This window comes from Phyllobates terribilis, unplaced genomic scaffold, assembly GCF_046119375.1.
Source record: "Phyllobates terribilis strain yellow unplaced genomic scaffold, ASM4611937v1 Scaffold_7__3_contigs__length_470593459, whole genome shotgun sequence".
Classification (NCBI taxonomy): domain Eukaryota; kingdom Metazoa; phylum Chordata; class Amphibia; order Anura; family Dendrobatidae; genus Phyllobates; species Phyllobates terribilis.
In genome coordinates this window covers 436,450,232-436,473,963 of record NW_027362767.1, presented here as the reverse complement: position 1 = coordinate 436,473,963, position 23,732 = coordinate 436,450,232, and positions in this window count along the sequence as shown.

The window sequence follows — 23,732 nt, the reverse complement described above, 5'->3', positions numbered from 1 at the left end:
GAGATACTGACTGTGCGATACTGACTGTTAGATACTGACGATATGATACTGATGGTACAATACTGACGGTACAATACTGACGGTACAATACTGACTGTGATATACTGATGGTACGGTACTGACTGTGCGATACTGACTGTGAGATACTGACGATACGATACTGACTGTGAGATACTGACAGTACGATACTGACGGTACGATACTGACTGTGAGATACTGACTGTGAGATACTGACGGTACGATACTGACTGAGATACTGACGTGTGAGATACTGACGGTACGATACTGACTGTGAGATACTGACGATACGATACTGATGGTACAATACTGACTGTGAGATACTGACTATGAGATACTGACGGTACGATACTGACTGTGAGATACTGACGGTACAATACTGACTGGGAGATTGTGACTGGGAGATACTGACTGGGAGATACTCACGGTACGATACTGACTGGGAGATACTGACGGTACGATACTGACTGTGAGATACTGACGGTACGATACTGACGGTACACTACTGATTGTGAGACACTGATTGTGAGATACTGACAGTACGATACTGACTGTGAGATACTGACGGTACAATACTGACTGTGAGATACTGACAGTACGATACTAACTGTGAGATACTGACGTGTGAGATACTGACGGTACGATACTGACTGTGAGATACTGATGGTACTATACTGATGGTACAATACTGACTGTGAGATACTGACTATGAGATACTGACGGTACGATACTGACTGTGAGATACTGATGGTACAATACTGACTGGGAGATTCTGACTGGGAGATTCTGACTGGGAGATACTGACTGGGAGATACTCACGGTACGATACTGACTGGGAGATACTGACGGTACGATACTGACTGTGAGATACTGACGGTACGATACTGACTGTACGATACTGACTGTGAAATACTGACGGTACGATACTGACTGTGAGATACTGACGGTACGATACTGACTGTGAGATGCTGACTTTACGATACTGATGGTACAATACTGACTGTGAGATACTGACTATGAGATACTGACGGTACGATACTGACTGTGAGATACTGACAGTACGATACTGACTGAGATACTGACGGTACGATACTGACTGTGAATACTGACGGTACGATACTGATGGTACAATACTGACTGTGAGATACTGACTATGAGATACTGACGGTACGATACTGACTGTGAGATACTGACGGTACAATACTGACTGGGAGATTCTGACTGGGAGATACTGACTGGGAGATACTGATGGTACGATACTGACTGGGAGATACTGACGGTACGATACTGACTGTGAGATACTGATGGTACGATACTGACGGTACAATACTGACTGTGAGATACTGACAGTACGATACTGACTGTGAGATACTGACGGTACGATACTGACTGAGATACTGACAGTACGATACTGACTGTGAGATACTGACGGTACAATACTGACTGTGAGACACTGACTGTGAGATACTGACTGTGAGATACTGATGGTACGATACTGACTGTGAGATACTGATGGTACGATACTGACTGTGAGATACTGATGGTACGATACTGATGGTACGATACTGACTGTGAGATACGGATTGTGAGATACTAATGGTACGATACTAACTGTGAGATACTGACTGTGAGATATTGACGGTACGATACTGACGGTATGATACTGACTGTGAGATACTGACTGTGAGATACTGACAGTATGATACTGACTGTGAGATACTGACTGTGAGATACTGATGGTATGATACTGGCTGTGAAATACTGGCGGTACAATACTGACTGTGAGATACTGACGGTATGATACTGACTGTGAGATACTGACGGTACGATACTGACTGTACGATACTGACTGTGAAATACTGACGGTACGATACTGACTGTGAGATACTGACGGTACGATACTGACTGTGAGATGCTGACTTTACGATACTGATGGTACAATACTGACTGTGAGATACTGACTATGAGATACTGACGGTACGATACTGACTGTGAGATACTGACAGTACGATACTGACTGAGATACTGACGGTACGATACTGACTGTGAATACTGACGGTACGATACTGATGGTACAATACTGACTGTGAGATACTGACTATGAGATACTGACGGTACGATACTGACTGTGAGATACTGACGGTACAATACTGACTGGGAGATTCTGACTGGGAGATACTGACTGGGAGATACTGATGGTACGATACTGACTGGGAGATACTGACGGTACGATACTGACTGTGAGATACTGATGGTACGATACTGACGGTACAATACTGACTGTGAGATACTGACAGTACGATACTGACTGTGAGATACTGACGGTACGATACTGACTGAGATACTGACAGTACGATACTGACTGTGAGATACTGACGGTACAATACTGACTGTGAGACACTGACTGTGAGATACTGACTGTGAGATACTGATGGTACGATACTGACTGTGAGATACTGACGGTACGATACTGACTGTGAGATACTGATGGTACGATACTGACTGTGAGATACTGATGGTACGATACTGACTGTGAGATATGGATTGTGAGATACTAATGGTACGATACTAACTGTGAGATACTGACTGTGAGATATTGACGGTACGATACTGACGGTATGATACTGACTGTGAGATACTGACTGTGAGATACTGACAGTACGATACTGACTGTGAGATACTGACTGTGAGATACTGATGGTACGATACTGGCTGTGAAATACTGGCGGTACAATACTGACTGTGAGATACTGACGGTATGATACTGACTGAGATACTGACAGTACGATACTGACTATGAGATACTGATGGTACAATACTGACTGTGAGATACTGATGGTATGATACTGACTGTGAGATACTGATGGTATGATACTGACTGTGAGATACTGATGGTATGATACTGACTGTGAGATACTGATGGTATGATACTGACTGTGAGATACTGACGGTATGATACTGACTGTGAGATACTGATGGTACGATACTGACGGTACGACACTGACTGTGAGATACTCTGTGAGATACTGAAAGTACGATACTGACTGTGAGATACTGACTGTGAGATACTGACCGTGAGATACTGACCGTGAGATGCTGATGGTACGATACTGACTGTGAGATACTGATGGTGAGATACTGACCGTGAGATACTGACTGAGATACTCAGGGTCGCCATCAGGGCATTACTGCCCTTACTGCTGTATAGGGGCCCGTGAGCAGCAGTACAGAGGGGTTACTCGGGCCCAGTCAGGGCCCCCCTCTTGTGCTTCTGCTCACGGGGCCCCATGCTGTAGCTAAGTGCCTTGCTGGAGCTGCTCCCTACAACTTCTCCTGTCTTCTGGTCAGGTGACAGCACGTATGCACCGTCACCTGACAGAAGTCAGGAGAACCCGGTGGCATACCCCTCCTGTCGCAGGGACCCTAGGAGCGCTCACAGCCTTCAACACTGAACGGCTGCGCAGCAGCTCCAAGGGGGTCCCTCCTCCCCTGTGATGCACTGGTTAAGGCGCATATGTGATGACTCAACGCATACGCGCCTGCAGAGAGTGGGAGCTGCGCCAGGATGCCAGCACAGCTGCAGGGATCTTATGACAGGTAAGTATGACAACTTTATTTTTTTAAATAGAATTAATTACATTTCTTGGGGATGAGCACATGGAGGGTGGGAAGAATACATGGGGAATTGGGAGTGGAGGGTGGGAAGAGCGCGTGGGGAATTTGGAGTGGAGGGTGGGAAGAGCGCGTGGGGAATTTGGAGTGGAGGGTGGGGAGAGCACGTGGAGAATTGGAAGTGGAGGGTGGGGAGAGCACGTGGAGCATTGGGGGTGGGGAGAGAACATGATGAATTGGGAGTGGGGAGGAGTAAATGATGATGAATAGAGGGTGGGGGTGGGGAGAGCACAGACATGACAATGAATTAGGGCAGAGGGGGCATGTAAATATAATGAATCGGGGGAGCAGGAGGTACAGAGTAGGGGGACGTTGAGGATGCTGGAGTATGACTAGTAAATTATTGGGGGAAAGAGTACAGGTGCTAATTAATTTATATATTTATTAGGTGGAGAAGTGGCTATTTACAGTTAGTGGGGGGCACAGTGGTGGATTACAATTTATATTTGGAATGGTAGGTTGCATAATAACTAACCATATATTGATGGTGGATGCACGTCTGTATTCAGCTGCGTAATGTAGAAGTTGGGGAATGTGCTCTAGATAACTGTGTTATTTTATGCAGAGACGAGTCCTGGCTGGAAGAAGTGATGGCGGTCTGTGCTGGATGAAGGAGAAAAGCGAAGATGAAGGACTTTACCTAGAGACGTCACCGGTGAGTCACTGTATTACCTGTACACTGACTCTATACACTATATACTATATACAGATCTCCTGTGTATAATTTCACTGTATTACCTGTACACTATGTACAGAGCTCCTGTGTATAATGTCACTGGTGATCACTGTATTACCTGTACACTATATACAGAACTCCTGTGTATAATGTCACTGGTGATCCCTGTATTACCTGTACACTATATACAGAGATCCTCCATATAATGTCACTGGTGATCACTGTTACCTGTACAATATACACTATATATAGAGCTCCTGTGTATAATATCACTGGTGATCACTGTATTACCTGTACACTAACACTATATACAGAGCTCCTGTGTATAACCTCACTGGTGATCACTGTATTACCTGTACACTATATACAGAGATCCTGCGTATAATGTCACTGGTGATCACTGTATTACCTGTACAATATACACTATATATAGAGCTCCTGTGTATAATGTCACTGGTGATCACTGTATTACCTGTACACTGACACTATATACAGAGATCCTGCGTATAATGTCACTGGTGATCACTGTATTACCTGTACACTATACACTATATACATAACTCCTGTGTATAATGTCACTGGTGATCACTGTATTACCTGTATCCTGACACTATATACAGATTTCCTGTGTATAATGTCACCGGTGATCACTGTATTACCTGTACACTTACATTATACACTGTATACTATGTACAGAGCTCCCGTGTATAATGGCACTTATGGTAATATTAGTATAGTGTTTTTTTTATTAATGATCAGTATTGTATTATTCGGTCACTATGTGGTGGTAATATGTGGTCCAGTCATGGTGTGACGGTTTTTGTCCCTTGTATATGGTATTATTCGGTCACTATGTGGTGGTAATATGTGGTCTGGTCATGGAGCGGCGGTTTTTGTCCCTTCTATGTGGTATTATTCGGTCACTATGTGGTGGTAATATGTGGTCTGGTCATGGTGTGGCGGTTTTTGTCCCTTCTATGTGGTATTATTCGGTCACTGTGGTGGTAATATGTGGTCCGACCATAGTGTGATGGTATTTGATCCTTGTATGTGATATTATTGGTCATTTTAAAAAATGTATATGACACATTTCCTTTAAGAAAAATAAATAAAAATCTACCTAAAAAGAGTATTGGATATTTTAAGAAATGTTTAATAGGTTAGAGTAGAGTAGGGCCCGGCCAGAAGAGTCTCCTTATCGTGGTGGCGGCTTTAAATATCTTTTGGCCAAAACAAAAGCTGCAGCTATGTATGTGATCTGGTGTTCACTGGGAACTGTTAATGTGTGATTGGTGAGGACGAGGTGCAGAAGTGGAGTTTTTCCAAGAGTGGGCGGTGGGACTGTAGAAGGTTCGAGGGGTGGAGGCGGAGTCTCAAGGAGGCCCAAAAATTTTGCCAGTATGGGGCCCTGAAATTCCTGGTGGCTGCCCTGGAGATTCTGATGAGATCATGTTGGTTTTCTTAAATCACAATTGCATCGTGTGAACATGAGCTTACACAGTTTATTCTTGTCATTTAAAAATCTGCGTGTTCAGACTAATACCACCATACAGTATTCAAATAATGCTCCCATATAGGGCCTACAGCGTGTTTCCCACAAAATACTGCCATTCAGTGCGCAAATAAAACTGCCATATAGTGCTCAAATGAGATCTCCAGTCCAGTGCTGGCGGCTTTACACCACTCCATGCAGATGTTATATAACGGGGGCAATGGGATGGATGTTATACCCTGGGGATCAGCAGAGCTGGATGTTATACAACGGGGTTGAGGGGCCGTATGTTATGCACCGGGGGGTAATGGGGCCGGATGTTATACATTGGGAGCAACGGGGGCCGATGTTATACACTGTGGGGTACTAGGGTTGAAGAAGAATTGGGAAATCATTAAGACATGTGTCCCAATACTTTTCTCAATATCATATAGCTGCTTCCTTCCATAAACAGCGCCCCTCCTGTCCATGGTTATCTCTGGTATTGCAGCTCAGCCCTTCAAAAGTGAATACCAGACTAATGTACTGGAGTGGTTTTGCCTGCGGCCCCCCTAGCTGATGTGGATCTACGACTCTCAGCTGTCACTGATTGCTGGGAGTTGTAGTTTCACAGCCTACAGTTAGAGTTCCTAATAAATAATAAAAAAAAAATAATAATATCTGCATTTTGGGGAATTTTCCTTCTTTCACTTTCTGATCTGATTTCATTTTCCCTCCTGACCCCCTCCTCGATTAATTAGCGCTTTGCTCGTATTTTCAGCTCGTTATGATGTCATCCCGCAGACGCCATGATGTCATTTCACAGCCGCCGCGCAGCGATCACTGCGCGTTACAGCCGGCGCTGTCCCATCAGAGACAATGTATCCTATGGATCGGTTCATATCGGACCTCATTGATTCCACCGGTGCTGTTTATTCCCACGCAATCCGCCATCCCAATAGTTAACGAGGGCCGGGCAGGACGGAGCGGAGATGCGCGCAGGACGCCTGTCAGATGAGTGAGCGCGCGCACAGATGCCTCCTGACAGAGGCTGTGATTTCTCGGAGCTTCTGGTGCCAAGTAACGTGTTTACCCCCGCCGCCGATTGCCAAGTTTACTGTCAATTTCCAGATCATTTCCATTCGGCTGTTTATTCCGGGCGTTTGATGGATGGGTCGTGCAGATTTATCTCTTTGCATGTAGACAAACTAATTAATATTTTCCCTCTAGGCAAATATTTTTTCTTAGATCTAAAAGTGGGTTCTATTCATGGGCGCTTTGTTGTGTCAATCATCGCTCTGTTATTTTCCACTTTGCGGAAATCGACTTGAGAGCGTGTCACTTCTCATGTTCTACATCACACCAACATATAGATCCGCGTTCTACACAGAATGGAGACGTTCCAGCAAAACGCTGAGGATTATCCTCCCGCCGTTCAGTCCCATCTCTTAAAGGGAAAGTCCACACAGCCTGATGGGTCGGGCAGAAGTCTCGCAGCTTTAACCCCTTTCCAGAAGCGGACAATTTTTTTTATTGTCCTTTCATTTTTTTTTTCAACTCTTTTTCCAAGAGTCATATAACTTCCAATGCCTTGTTGTTCTGCTCGGCGAGTTGTAGTTGTGACATCATTTACTTTACCGTATAAAGTCCTGAAAAATGGAGAAAAAAAAATCAAAGTGCAGTAAAATGATGAAAAAAAAAAAGCGCAATGCCACCATTATTTTTTCGAGTTTTGTTTTTTCGATGTTTAACCGTGCGGTAAAAATATTCGGGTAATATGATTCCCCAGGTCAGTGGTGATGCCAATATTGTCTAGTTTTTACATTTTTAAAAATAAAATGTAGTCGTAACTTTTCATTTTTCCGTCATTAGAGCTGGGGTCCGGCTGACGTTTCTATTGATACTATTTTGGGGAACAAAAGGACATTTTCTTTTCTTTTAATTGCCATTTTGATTTTTTTTATCTTTGCATTTTCCGTATTATTTTTATATGTTGATAGATTGGAATTTTACAGATGTGGTGATGCCGAAAAGTGGATGATTCTAAGTTTTTGATTATTTTTTTTTTACTTTTCTTTTATTATTTTTTCACCATACTTTATTTTTGTTCCTATGAAGGGACTCACACTTACAATTTTCTGATTTCTTGTTCTACTGTATATACTGCATTACTTTCTCATTGAAATATATAGAGAGAAAATGACATTCGCCCATGAAGCCCTGGCACATGCTGGGTTCCACAGGAGGATTATGACGGGAGTCATTGTCTCATTTAGCATTGCCCATGGCTGCCATCAGCACCCATATCTGTTCATTACGAGAATGGGAGTCCCATAGACCTGTGTGTGAATGGAGCGTGCACTGAGCATGTGCGACCACTGCTGCACTCGCTGTCTATAGGACGAGAGGTGGTCGCACATGCTCAGTGCTCACTGCACGCTCCAGCCACACAGGGGACTGTGGACCCCCATTCCCCAGATCAGTGGGAGTCACAGCAGCTGGATCATATATTACTCATCTATCCCGTGCACAGGTGACATTTGTCCTTTTTGGGACTATCTGTACAATGAGCCGTCCTACAACCTCCTGATAGGCTTTTTGCTTTATTTCCTGAGCCCCTTCTATATCTCCGCATGAAAACCCTCTTGTTTCTACACAGAGGCTGAAATGTCACAAACCAAACATTTCTCACAGCTGAGGATTTGTCACAATTGTATCCAATGTAGATTGTCTTCAGAGAAGAGAATGTCCTGATCTCTAGTCTGATACATTGCAACAAACAATCAGCGCAGGAGAGAGATTTGTGATGCCAATGAGTTTCCCTCGCAGAGGATTATTGCTGCATATTTCGGTGAGAGGTTTTAGGTTTTAGCTTCTGAATATAAATAAGAATATTCCATCCAGCAAGCGGAGATCACAGAATCTAATGACTGCGTATACCGGTGTAAGGACACATGGAGCGCCACCGGTAATATCTGAGGTGGAGGAGGGGTACTGCACTGCATGTGAGGAGTGACACCCCGCGAGCGGTGGCCCCTCGTGCGTCATTGCCGGTCTGATAATGTAGCAGCTGCATCAAATGACGGGTCATTATCAGGAAGAGCGTTCAATAATCACAGCTTAAAAAGACAGAAATCCAACATGTGGGGAGATCAGCGGTGACAGCAAGAGGGCGCCATCTATATACACCTGCCCTATATACAGTAACTGTACCCCGTATATATCTGCCTGGTATACACCTGTATACACCTGCCCCATATAACTCTACCCCGTATATATCTGCCCTATATACAGTGACTGTACCCCGTATACATCTGCCTGGTATACACCAGTATACACCTGCCCCATATAACTCTACCCCGTATATATCAGCCCTATATACAGTAACTGTACCTCGTATATATCTGCCCTATATACAGTAACTGTACCTCGTATATATCTGCCTGGTATACACCTGTATACACCTGCCCCATATAATTCTACCCCGTATATATCTGCCCTGTATACAGTTACTGTACCCCATATACAGTACATCTGCCTGGTATACACCTGCCCCATATAACTCTACCCCGTATATATCTGCCCTATATACAGTAACTCTACCCCGTATATATCTGCCCTATATACAGTAACTGTACCTCGTATATATCTGCCCTGTATATATCTGCGCTATATAACTGTACACTGTATACATCTGCCCTATATACAGTAATTGTACTCCGTATATATCTGCCTGGTATACACATTCCCCATATAACTCTACCCCATATATATCTGCCCTATATACAGTGACTGTACCCCGTATACATCTGCCTGGTATACACCTGTATACACCTGCCCCATATAACTCTACCCCGTATATATCTGCCCTATATACAGTAACTGTACCCCGTATACATCTGCCTGGTACACACCTGTATACACTTGCCCTATATAACTGTACACCGTATACATCTGCCCTATATGCAGTAACTGTAACCCGTATATATCTGCCCAGTACACACCGGTATACAGCTGCCTTGAACACACAAGCCTTGTTTAGGCTGTGTTCACACTGTGCTCTGTTTCCCTGCGCAAACACTTGAAGGGATTGTCTGGTGAAAACAACCTGTCCGCAGGATCGGTGATAACTTACTGATCTTCGGGAGCCCAAACACTGTTCCCCTGCACTGATCGGCTGAATGGCAAACTTTTATCCCCGATGGGCACTTTTGTCCCCATTACAAGATGGAGCAGCAGGTGGGACGCCTGAAAGCCGCTTCATTCATGCTCTATGGGGGCAGCCGGAGAAAGCCGAGTGCAGCGCTTGACATTCCCACAGGGAGTAAATGGAGCGGTGATTGTGCGTGTGCACTAAAGGGTGGACATATCATTGGTGCAACCTGTGCAGCCACACAGGGGCCCAAGAGGTCAGGGGGCCCAAGAGGTCAGGGGGCCACCGCCACCACCAAAGCAGGTGGAATTGTGCATTATTAGGAGCTATTGGACTGCAAAGGGCCTGTATATAGTTCTTACACAGAGGCCGGTCTAAAGGGGACAAAAATGCGCAGTCTTGCCGGTCAGAACCCCCATAAATTAGTAAGTTACCGCTTACCCTGTGCAGAGGTGATAACATATTTTCACCCGACAAACGTCTTCAATCTTGTAGGGAAATAACTATTTAACCTGAAAAACTGGAGAGCCATTATGACTGGAAGCGCGGTTTTCCAGGTGGAACAATCATTTAATGATTCTCCATCTGTGGGAACATATTTTTTTTTTAAATAATTAAATAAAATGATCTCAGAAGTTGATGACCCTTTAATGCCCATGTGTCAAATTCTGGCATACAGCGTCCCCCGAGTATATTGGGCCCTTGACGCTGGCAGGGTCCCCCGCCTGGCATTGCACTTTGACCCGGCATTGCACTATCATCTATATCGGCATTATGGATGCCGATACAGTTGAAAGTAATGATGGAGAAGGGAGCTCCTCGCCCGTCATTCCCCCTGTGCGTCAGCGGGTGCGGGTGCGATGACATCACAATGCGCCCACTGTGCCGAGATGTGCTGAGAATCTGAAGACCCCATGAAGAGACCGGAGGAACGGGTAGAGGTGAGTAGATTCTTTTTTTATGTGGGGCCCATTATACTGTATGGAGGACTATGTGGGCCCATTATACTGTATGGAGGACTGTGTGGGGCCATTATACTGTATGGAGGACTGTGTGGGGCCATTATACTGTATGGAGGACTATGTGGGCCCATTATACTGTATGGAGGACTATGTGGGGCCCATTATACTGTATGGAGGACTATGTGAAGCCCATTATTGTGTATGGAGGACTATGTGGGGCCATTATTCTGTATGGAGGACTATGTGGGGCCATTATTCTGTATGGAGGACTATGTGGGGCCATTATTCTGTATTGAGGACTATGTGGGGCCATTATACTGTATGGAGGACTATGTGGGCCCATTATTCTGTATGGAGGACTATGTGGGGCCATTATTCTGTATTGAGGACTATGTGGGACCATTATACTGTATGGAGGACTATGTGGGGCCCATTATTCTGTATGGAGGACTATGTGGTGCCATTATACTGTATGGAGGACTATGTGGGGCCATTATTCTGTATGGAGGACTATGTGGGGCCATTATACTGTATGGAGGACTATGTGGGGCCCATTATACTGTATAGAGGACTATAGGCCTATGTGGGGCCATTATTCTATATGGAGGACTATGTGAGGCCCATTATACTGTATGGAGCACATTTTGTGCCCATTTTACTGTATGGAGGACTATGTGAGGCCATTATACTGTATGGAGCACATTTTGTGCCCATTTTACTGTATGGAGGACTATGTGAGGCCATTATACTGTATGGAGCACCTTTTGTGCCCATTTTACTGTATGGAGGACTATGTGAGGCCATTATACTGTATGGAGCACATTTTGTGCCCATTTTACTGTATGGAGGATTATGTGAGGCCATTATACTGTATGGAGGACTTTTTGTGGCCATTATACTGTATGGAGGGCTGTGTGGGGATTACAGTTGGGAAATCATACTGTGATGAGGTCACCATTCTTTGTCTGGGGATTGAGGGAGAGGGGTACAGTAGGGTCATCATATTGTGCGTGTGGAGGAATTTACTGTGGGGGTATCATACAGTGTTTGGGGGCACTTTTATTGGCATCATACTTTATTATCTGTATTATTCAAGGTTTTTTTATCCTTTGTTATTACATATTTGGGCTATTTGGCCATGTGCTTTTTACTGCTGTTACAGAACATATTATATTATTCAAATATTTTATTATAAGATCTATTAGTTAAAATGTACTTTGTTCGTGGGACAACCTCTTTAAGTTTATTTCCATTTGAAAAAGTTTATCGTCATATTTCATGATAAGAAGAAGCTTCCCCAATTGTAGACATTTTTTTTTAATAAATATCAAGTTTGGCCACAACTTTATCCAAGCTTTAATTATGGCCACTGTGTACAGTCATGGCCAAAAGTATTGAGAATGAGACAAATAGTAATTTTTCCAAAGTTTACTGCTTCATTTTTAGTAATGGCAATTTGCATATACTCCTGAATGTCAAAGAGTGATCAGCTTAACAGCAATTACTGTACTTGCAAAGTCAATATTTGCCCAGAAAATGAACTTTAACCCCCAAAACACATTTCAACATCATTGCAGTCCTGCCTTAAAAGGAGCAGCTAACATCGTTTTAGTGATTGATCCATTAACACAGGTGTGGGTGTTGATGAGGACAGGGCTGGCGATCAATCAGTCTTGATTAAGTAAGAATGACATCACTGGACACTTTAAAAGGAGGCTGGTTCTTGGTATCATTGTTTCTCTTCAGTTAACCATGGTTATCTCTAAAGAAACATGTGCAGCCATCATTGCACTGCACAAAAATGGCCTAACAGGGAAGAATATCGCAGCTACAAAGATTGCACCTCAGTCAACAATCTATCGCATCATCAAGAACTTCAAGGAGAGAGCTTCCATTGTTGTCAAAAAGGCTCCAGGGCGCCCAAGAAAGACCAACAAGCGCCAGGACCATATCTTAAAACTGTTTCAGCTGCGGGATGGGACTACCAGCAGTGCCGAGCTTGCTCAGGAATGGCAGCAGGCTGGTGTGAGTGCTTCTGCACGCACTGTGAGGTGGAGACTCTTTGAGCAAGGGCTGGTTTCAAGGAGGGCAGCAAAGAAGCCACTTCTCTCCAGAAAAAACATCAGGGACCGACTGATATTTTGCAAAAGGTACAGGGAGTGGACTGCTGAGGACTGGGGCAAAGTCATTTTCTCTGATGAATCCCCTTTTCGATTGTTTGGGACATCAGGAAAACAGCTTATTCAGAGAAGAAGAGGTGAGCGCTACCACCAGTCTTGTCTCATGCCAACTGTAAAGCATCCTGAAACCATTCATGTGTGGGGTTGCTTCTCCGCCAAGGGAATCGGCTCACTCACAGTCTTGCCTAAAAACACAGCCATGAATAAAGAATGGTACCAGAATGTCCTCCAAGAGCAAATTCTCCCAACCGTCCAAGAGCAGTTTGGCGCCCAACAATGCCTTTTCCAGCATGATGGAGCACCTTGCCATAAAGCAAAGGTGATAACTAAATGGCTCATGGAACAAAACATAGAGATTTTGGGTCCATGGCCTGGAAACTCCCCAGATCTTAATCCCATTGAGAACTTGTGGTCAATCATCAAGAGACGGGTGGACAAACAAAAACCAACAAATTCTGGCAAAATGCAAGCATTGATTATGCAAGAATGGACTGCTATCAGTCAGGATTTGGTCCAAAAGTTGATTGAGAGCATGCCAGGGAGAATTACAGAGGTCTTGAAGAAGAAGGGGCAACACTGCAAATATTGACTTGCTGCATTAACTCATTCTGTCAATATAACCTATTGGTCCTCATAATATGATTGCAATTATATTTCTGTATGTGATATAAACATCAGACAAACACTAATAAAAACCAGAGGCCAGCAGATCATGTGAAAATATAATTTTGGTGTCATTCTCAAAACTTTTGGCCATGACTGTATTTGAGTTTGACACCCCTGCTCCAATGAGACTGTGCAGGGAAACTGGAAAGGCAGCGGTGGCACAGGGCTGCGGTGGATTTCAGCCACAACGTGACCTCTGCATGTGAACGCAGCCATTTATCTTTCCTATATACACCTGCGCTACCTGTATACACCTGACATCTACACACCAGCTCTTCATACAGCTGCCCAGCACACACCTTCTCAGTATACAAGTGCACCAGGTTTACCTGCCATATATACACCTGATGGTGGGATAATAGGGCCCCCTCTGCAGCTGTGTCGTGCACTGTGCCCTCACCAATACAACAGCCTGGTTTTTACTCACCTTCCTATTTCCCTTAAAATCTCCCCCTCCCCCTCACTTGTCTATATATATAATCGTCTTATCCCGTCTGTCTGTCTGTCTGTCTGTCCTGGAAATCCCACTTCACTCATTGGTCGGGCAGCGGCCAATCAGCGCCGCGGGATTTCTGAAAAAAGATGGCGGCCGTTAGCGGCTCATCTGCGGGACGGAGCTCAGCGGCGATGCAGCCGGGAGATGACCGGCGCGAGGCGCTCATCTCCCGGCCGGTACCAGCAGAAGGACCTCGACCGCCGGACCCATGTGCGGGACGGAGATGCAGCCGGGAGATGAGCGGCGCGAGGCGCTCATCTCCCGGCCGATACCAGCGGAAGGACCTCGACCGCCGGACCCATCTGCGGGACGGAGATGCAGCCGGGAGATGAGTGGCGCGAGGCGCTCATCTCCCGGCCGGTAGCAGCGGAAGGACCGCCGGCGTCGCTGACCTCCATGCGGAAGGGAGGACCGGGGAGCGGCGCTGCGGGTCGGGATACTTCTGCTGCGAGCACCCGCTCATGTCCCGGGTTCTCGCAGCGGAAGTAGCCGCACAGGCAGCGCCGCTCCCCGGTCCTCACCAAGACAATTCGATGATTGGTCGCGGTCTTCGGACCCGACCAATCACTGATCTTACCGCAAAAGTTAAACACCGCTGTGCTGATTGGTCGCGGACGCTGCCCGCGACCAATCACCGATTTGGGCGCCACATTTAAATATCGGCCGCGACCAATCACCGATCTTGGCTCCACATTTAAACACCGCTGTGCTGATTGGTCGCCGACGCCGGGCGCGACCAATCATCGATTTTGGCGCCACATTTAAATAGTGTCCGCGACCAATCAGCACAGCGGTGTTTAAATGTGGAGCCAAGATCGGTGATTGGTCGCGGCCGATATTTAAATTTGACGCCCAAATCGGTGATTGGTCGCGGGCAGCGTCCGCGACCAATCAGCACAGTAGTGTTTAACTTTTGCGGCATGATCAGTGATTGGTCGCGGGCCAAGACCGCGACCAATCACCGATTTGTGCGGCACATTTAAATAGCGGCCGTGAGCAATTGGATGTCAGCGCCGCTCCCCGGTGGTCCTCCCTTCACACCCTAGCCGCATGGATGTCAGCGGCGCTGCCTGTGCGGATACTGCGAGAACCCGGGACATGAGCGGGCGCTCGCAGCAGAAGTATCACGACCCGCAGCGCCGCTCCCCGGTCCTCCCTCGACACCCTAGCCGCTGATGTCCCCACAGTATCCGCATGGTGTTACAAAGGTCCGGACATTTGTGTTAAAAATCGCTGATTGGTCGCAAGCGCTGCCCGCGACCAATCACCGATCTTGGCGCCACATTTAAATATCGGCCGCGACCAATCACCGATTTGGGCGCCACATTTAAATATCGGCCGCGACCAATCACCGATCTTGGCGCCACATTTAAACACCGCTGTGCTGATTGGTCGCGGACGCTATTTAAATGTTGCGCCCAAATCGGTGATTGGTCGCGGTCTTGGCCCGCGACCAATCACCGATTTGGGCGCCAAATTTAAATATCGGCCGCGACCAATCACCGATCTTGGCTCCACATTTAAACACCGCTGTACTGATTGGTCGCGGACGCTATTTAAATGTGGCGCCAAAATCGGTGATTGGTCGCGGCAGATATTTAAATTTGGCGCCCAAGTCGGTGATTGGTCGCGGGCAGCGCCAGCGACCAATCAGCGATTTTGAACACAAATGTCCGGACCTTTGTAACACCATGCAGATACTGTGGGGACATCAGCGGCTAGGGTGTCAAGGGAGGACCGGGGAGCGGCGCTGCGGGTCGTGATACTTCTGCTGCGAGCAGTCGCTCATGTCCCGGCTTCTCGCAGCGGAAGTATCCGCACAGGCAGCGGAACTCCCCGGTCCTCACCAATACGATTCCGCTCCCCGGTCCTCACCAATACGATTCGCTGATTGGTCACGGGCGGAGAGCGCGACCAATCAGTGATCTTGGCGCTAAAGTTAAACACCGTTCTGCTGATTGGTCGCGGCCGCTGCCCGCGACCAATCACCGATTTGGGCGCCACATTTAAATAGCGGCCGCGACCAACCACCGATCTTGCCGCCACATTTAAACACTGCTGTGCTGATTGGTCGCAGACGCCAGACGCGACCAATCAGCGAGCTTGGTGCCAAATTTAAACAACGCTCTGCTGATTGGTCGCGGATGACAGCCGACCACAACCAATCAGCGAGATTAGCGCAAAATTTAAACAACGCTCTATTCATTGGTTGCGGCCGCCAGCCGCAACCAATCAGCGAGATTGGCGCCAAATTTAAACAACGCTCTGCTGATTGGTTGTGGCCGCCAGCTGACCGCGACCAATCAGCGAGATTGGCGCCAAATTTAAACAACGCTCTGCTGATTGGTCGCGGACGGCAGCTGCGACCAATCATCGAGATTGGCGCCAAATTTAAACAACGCTCTGCTGATTGGTCGCGGATGACAGCCGACCACGACCAATCAGCGAGATTAGCGCAAAATTTAAACAACGCTTTATTCATTGGTTGCGGCCGCCAGCCGCAACCAATCAGCGAGATTGGCGCCAAATTTAAACAACGCTCTGCTGATTGGTTGTGGCCGCCAGCTGACCGCGACCAATCAGCGAGATTGGCGCCTAATTTAAACAGCGCTATGATCTCCCGACGGCAAGTGTGAACGGAGGACCGAGGAGCGGCGCCGCCGGTCGGGATGCTTCTGCTGCGAGCAGCCGCTCATCTCCCAGCTGCTCGCAGCGGAAGTACCCGCACAGGCAACGCCGCTCCCCGGTCCTCACTAATACGACGCTGATTGGTTGCGGCCGCTGGCCCCGACCAATCATCGATATGGGCGGCAAATTTAAACCCCGCTCTGCTGATTGGTCGCGGACGCCAGCCGCGACCAATCAGCGAGCTTGGCGCCAAATTTAAACAACGCTCTGCTGATTGGTCGCGGACGCCAGACGCGACCAATCAGCGAGATTAGCGCCAAATTTAAACAACGCTCTGCTGATTGGTAGCGGACTCCAGCCACGACCAATCAGCGAGATTGGCGTCAAATTTAAACAGCGCTCTGCTGATTGGTCGCGGTTGCCAGCCGCGACCAATCAGCGAGATTGGCACAAAATTTAAACAACGCTCTGCTGATTGGTCGCGGACGGCAGCCACGACCAATCATCGAGATTGGCGCCAAATTTAAACAACGCTCTGCTCATTGGTCGCGGATGCCAGACGCGACCAATCAGCGAGATTGGCGCTAAATTTAAACAACGCTCTGCTGATTGGTCGCGGATGACAGCCGACTGCGACCAATCAGCGAGATTAGTGCAAAATTTAAGCAACGCTCTTTTGATTGGTCGCGGCCGCCAGCCGCAACCAATGAGCGAGATTGGCGCCAAATTTAAACAACGCTCTGCTGATTGGTTGCGGCCGCCAGCCGACCGCGACCAATCAGCGAGATTGGCGCCTAATTTAAACAGCGCTATGATCTCCCGACGGCAAGTGTGAACGGAGGACCGAGGAGCGGCGCCGCTGGTCGGGATGCTTCTGCTGCGAGCAGCCGCTCATCTCCCAGCTGCTCGCAGCGGAAGTACCCGCACAGGCAGCGCCACTCCCCGGTCCTCACTAATACGACCCTGATTGGTTGCAGCCGCCGGCCCCGACTAATCATCGATATGGGCGGCAAATTTAAACCCCGCTCTGCTGATTGGTCGCGGTGGCCGGCCCCGACCAATCAGTGATTTTGGTGGCAAATTGAAACACCGCTCTGCTGATTGGTCGCTACCGCCAGCCGCGACCAATCAGCGATTTTGGCGCAAAATTTAAACAACGCTCTGCTGATTGGTCGCGGACGCCAGACATGACCAATCAGCGAGATTGGCGCCAAATTTAAACAACGCTCTGCTGATTGGTCGCGGACTCCAGCCGCGGCCAATCAGCGAGATTGGCGCCAAATTTAAACAGCGCTCTGCTGATTGGTCACGGTTGCCAGCCGCGACCAATCAGCGAGATTGGCACAAAATTTAAACAACGCTCTGCTCATTGGTCGCGGATGCCAGACGCGACCAATCAGCGAGATTGGCGCTAAATTTAAACAACGCTCTGCTGATTGGTCGCGGATGACAACCGACCGCGACCAATCAGCGAGATTAGTGAAAAATTTAAACAACGCTCTTTTGATTGGTCGCGGCCGCCCGCCGCAACCAATCAGCGATATTGGCGCCAAATTTAAACAACGCTCTGCTGATTGGTTGCGGCCGCCAGCCGACTGTGACCAATCAGCGAGATTGGCGCCTAATTTAAACAGCGCTATGATCTCCCGACGGCAAGTGTGAACGGAGGACCGAGGAGCGGCGCCGCTGGTCGGGATGCTTCTGCTGCGAGTAGCCGCTCATCTCCCAGCTGCTCGCAGCGGAAGTACCCGCACAGGCAGCGCCGCTCCCCGGTCCTCACTAATACGACGCTGATTGGTTGCAGCCGCCGGCCCCGACTAATCATCGATATGGGCGGCAAATTTAAACCCCGCTCTGCTGATTGGTCGCGGTGGCCGGCCCCGACCAATCAGCGATTTTGGTGGCAAATTGAAACACCGCTCTGCTGATTGGTCGCTACCGCCAGCCGCGACCAATCAGCGATTTTGGCGCAAAATTTAAACAACGCTCTGCTGATTGGTCGCGGATGCCAGCCGCGACCAATCAGCGATATTGGCGCCAAATTTAAACAACGCTCTGCTGATTGGTCGCGGACGGCAGACGCGACCAATCAGCGAGATTGGCGCCAAATTTAAACAATGTTCTGCTAATTGGTCGCGGTCGCCGGCCGCGAACAATCAGCAGTATTGGCGCAAAATTTAAACCCCGCTCTGCTGATTGGTCGTGACCGGCGGGTGTGACCAATCAGCGATTTTGGCGCCAAATGTAAACCCCGCTCTGCTGATTGGTCGCGGTGGCCGGCCGCGACCAATCAGCAATTTTGGTGCCAAATTTAAACAATGCTCTGCTGATTGGTCGCGGTCGACGGCCGTGCCAATCAGCAGTATTGGCGGCAAATTTAAACCCCGCTCTGCTGATTGGTCGCGGTGGCCGGCCCTGACCAATCAGCGATTTTGGTGGCAAATTGAAACACCGCTCTGCTGATTGGTCGCTACCGCCAGCCGCGACCAATCAGCAATTTTGGCGCAAAATTTAAACCCCGCTCTGCTGATTGGTCGCGACCGCCGGGCGTGACCAATCAGCGATTTTGGCGCCAAATGTAAACCCCGCTCTGCTGATTGGTCGCGGTGGCCGGCCGCGACCAATCAGCAATTTTGGTGCCAAATTTAAACAATGCTCTGCTGATTGGTCGCGGTCGACGGCCGTGCCAATAAGCAGTATTGGCGCCAAATTTAAACCTCGCTCTGCTGATTAGTCGCAACCACCGGCCGTGACAAATCAGCGATATTGGCGCCATATTTAAACACCGCTCTGCTCATTGGTCGCGGTTACCGGTCACGAATAACCAGCATTATTGGCGACAAATTTAAACACCGCTCTGCTGATTGGTCGCGGCCGTGACCAATCACTATTATTGGCGCCAAATTTAAATACCGCTCTGCTGATTGGTCGCGACCGCCGGCCGCAAACAATCAGCATTATTGCCGCCAAATTTAAACCCCGCTCTGCTGATGGGTCGCGTTCGCTGGCCGCGACCAATCAGCATTATTGGCGCCAAATTTAAACCCCGCTCTGCTGATTAGTCGCGACCGCCGACCGTGACCAATTTGCGATATAGGCGCCAAATTTTAACACCGCTTTGCTGATTGGTCGCGGTTGCCGGCCTCGACCAATCAGCGATTTTGGCGCCAAATGTAAACACCGCTCTGCTGCTTGCGCCCGGTCGGCCGCATACCTATTCTGGAATACCCGATGCGTTAGAATCGGGCCACCATCTAGTACCTTATAATAATAGGGAAGGAACACGTCCCGTCCTCCAGAACCTGACGATCTCCTCAGTGTCATCATAAACTTGTAACTTTTTTTTATAAAACTTTATAGAAACTTCTATATGAATTACCTCTGGAGACACACAATGATGTATCCGGCCCTTATAATGCTGATTCTTTACTAAAGGTGAAGTTTATGAAGGATTCTGTATGGAAGAGCTGGATCTTCTCATCTGTGGACTTTACATAAACCTGATACATAATATCAGACTGAGTCTTCCATCAAATCTATCCAGGCATGAAACAACCGCATGTCATAGTCCAGGATCCTGATGCAAAAAAGGACATACACACAACACAGGTACCCCACATTGAGTGCAGCTCTGAAGTATAATGCAAGATGTAACTCAGTATCAGTAATGTAATGTATGTACACAGTGACTGCACCAGCAGAATAGTGAGTGCAGCTCTGGGGTATAATACAGGAGGTAACTCAGGATCAGTAATATAATGTATGCACACAGTGACTGCACCAGCAGAATAGTGAGTGCAGCTCTGGAGTATAATACAGGATGTAACTCAGGATCAGTAATGTAATGTATGTACACAGTGACTGCACCAGCAGAATAGTGAGTGCAGCTCTGGAGTATAATACACGATGTAACTCAGGATCAGTAATGTAATGTATGTACACAGTGACTGCACCAGCAGAATAGTGAGTGCAGCTCTGGGGTATAATACAGGAGGTAACTCAGGATCAGTAATGTAATGTATGTACACAGTGACTGCACCAGCAGAATAGTGAGTGCAGCTCTGGAGTATAATACAGGATGTAACTCAGGATCAGTAATGTAATGTATGTACACAGTGACTGCACCAGCAGAATAGTGAGTGCAGCTCTGGAGTATAATACAGGATGTAACTCAGGATCAGTAATGTAATGTATGTACACAGTGACTGCACCAGCAGAATAGTGAGTGCAGCTCTGGGGTATAATACAGGAGGTAACTCAGGATCAGTAATGTAATGTATGTACACAGTGACTGCACCAGCAGAATAGTGAGCGCAGCTCTGGAGTATAATACAGGATGTAACTCAGGATCAGTAATGTAATGTATGTACACAGTGACTGCACCAGCAGAATAGTGAGTGCAGCTCTGGGGTATAATACAGGATGTAACTCAGGATCAGTACAGGATCAGTAAAGTAATGTATGTACACAGTGACTGCACCAGCGGAATAGTGAGTGCTGCTCTGGAGTATAATACAGGATGTAACTCAGGATCAGTACAGGATCAGTAATGTAATGTATGTACACAGTGACTGCACCAGCAGAATAGTGAGTGCAGCTCTGGAGTATAATACAGGATGTAACTCAGGATCAGTAATGTATGTACACAGTGACTGCACCAGCAGAATAGTGAGTGCAGCTCTGGAGTATAATACAGGAGGTAACTCAGGATCAGTACAGCATCAGTAAAATAATGTATGTACACAGTGACTGCACCAGCAGAATAGTGAGTGCAGTTCTGGAGTATAATACAGGATGTAACTCAGGATCAGTAATGTATGTATGTACACAGTGACTGCACCAGCAGAATAGTGAGTGCAGCTCTGGGGTATAAAACAGGATGTAACTCAGGATCAGTACAGAATCAGTAATGTAATGTATGTACACAGTGACTGCACCAGCAGAATAGTGAGTGAAGCTCTGGGGTATAATACAGGATGTAACTCAGGATCAGTAATGTAATGTATGTACACAGTGACTGCACCAGCAGAATAGTGAGTGCAGCTCTGGGGTATAATACAGGATGTAACTCAGGATCAGTACAGGATCAGTAATGTAATGTATGTACACAGTGACTGCACCAGCAGAATAGTGAGTGCTGCTCTGGGGTATAATACAGGATGTAACTCAGGATCAGTACAGGATCAGTAATGTAATGTATGTACACAGTGACTGCACCGGCAGAATAGTGAGTGCTGCTCTGGAGTATAATACAGGATGTAACTCAGGATCAGTACAGGATCAGTAATGTAATGTATGTACACAGTGACTGCACCAGCAGCATACTGGGTGCAGCTCTGATCAGCTGCTAGTCAGTGTGCTGATTACGGATGTGGTGGCTGCAGATCCTGCTGTGAGCTCCTGATCTCTGAGAAACCAACACCTCTCCACCTGGGGACCTGCTCTCTCTCTTTCCCGGAGGGAGAGCTGGTTTCTGGGATGAGTGAAGGAGCCAAGTCCCAGGCTTCTGCTTCCCGAACCAGGCTGGCGGGGGGCAAAAGAAACCAGCAACCGGCCTGCACATCAGAGGACTCGGGGGTGAGACGCTGCACCAGGAGTCGCAGCAATGTGGCTCCTACTCCCCCGGGATTGTGGAGACCCCCAGAAGCCGCAAGGCTTCCAGCATGGAGGAAAAGCCTGACAGCGGCGTGCATGATGGCGCTCCTTCCGGAGGAAAGCTGAGTGCTCATGGAGGTGAGGCCGACCTCCCTGAGGGGGGTTGGGCGCTGCAGGGACCCCGGGAGTCTGTGTCCACCTATGCCTCCTGGGTCATGATCCACCTCCGTGAGTATGAAGATGCCAGTAAGCTCATCAGGAGGCTCCGGGAGGAGCTGCGCTGCACAAGCGCAAAAGCTGCAGGGGCCTCCAAACCAAGGAAGGCCAAGCTCCAGGCTGAAGTAAAGAGGCTGACCAGTGAGATTCACCTGCTGGAAATAAGGAAAGCCACCATCAGAGAGCAGAGTGGTCCATTCAAAGAAAAACTAATAAATGAAGACCGCTACAGAGAAATGGCTGATACCAGAGAGCAAAGGCAGATGGGGCTGCAGCCTGAGAGCCAGGTGGATGATGAGAGTGATGATCACCAGCAGGAAGCCCCACCTGGCAGCCTGCAAAGTCACCCGCAGGCCACGTGCAGCGAGCTCCCTGCAGGACAGACGACAGTGACATCCGGTCGCAGTTCTGCTGGCTCTGGGGAGGACAGTGACAGCAGCGGCCAGGGAGGGGCGCTAATGGCGGAGATTAAGCTCCTGGAGTCCCCAGTGTGCCTCCAAAACTTCCATCTTGGTGACGATCTACCAGAAGAGGCACCTGGGGGCCACAAAAAGGCAAAGAAGACCAAGCCAAAGCTGCAGGAAGCGGTAAGATACGTATATGCCCCCCTCCCTGTACCCCCTGAGTCGGCGGCAGGCTCAGCTCGCTGTATAAGCCCCGTTGCCCAGCCCAGCCCGGGTTCTGCTGTGGATCCGGTGCAAAGGCGCGGGGAGATTACAGAGCGCAGTAGTGAGGCGCAGAGCTCCGTCTCTGCTTGTAGTAGCGGGGACGCAGCAGGAGGTGCATCAGCCGAGAGGCTGGACAGTGAGGGCGGCCCGGCGGTGGGCGTTCCATCAGGCCACGATGCTGTGGTGCGCTCCTCAGTGGGAGGGGGGAGCAGCCCGGTGTCGGGGGCAGCTCTGGTAGCCTCGGCACCTCTGAATGCTGTTGCCGCTGATCACTTAGTTGAGAAGCGGCGGCAGTGTGAGGGGGCTGTCGGGGCTGAGCGTTCCGGTCCTC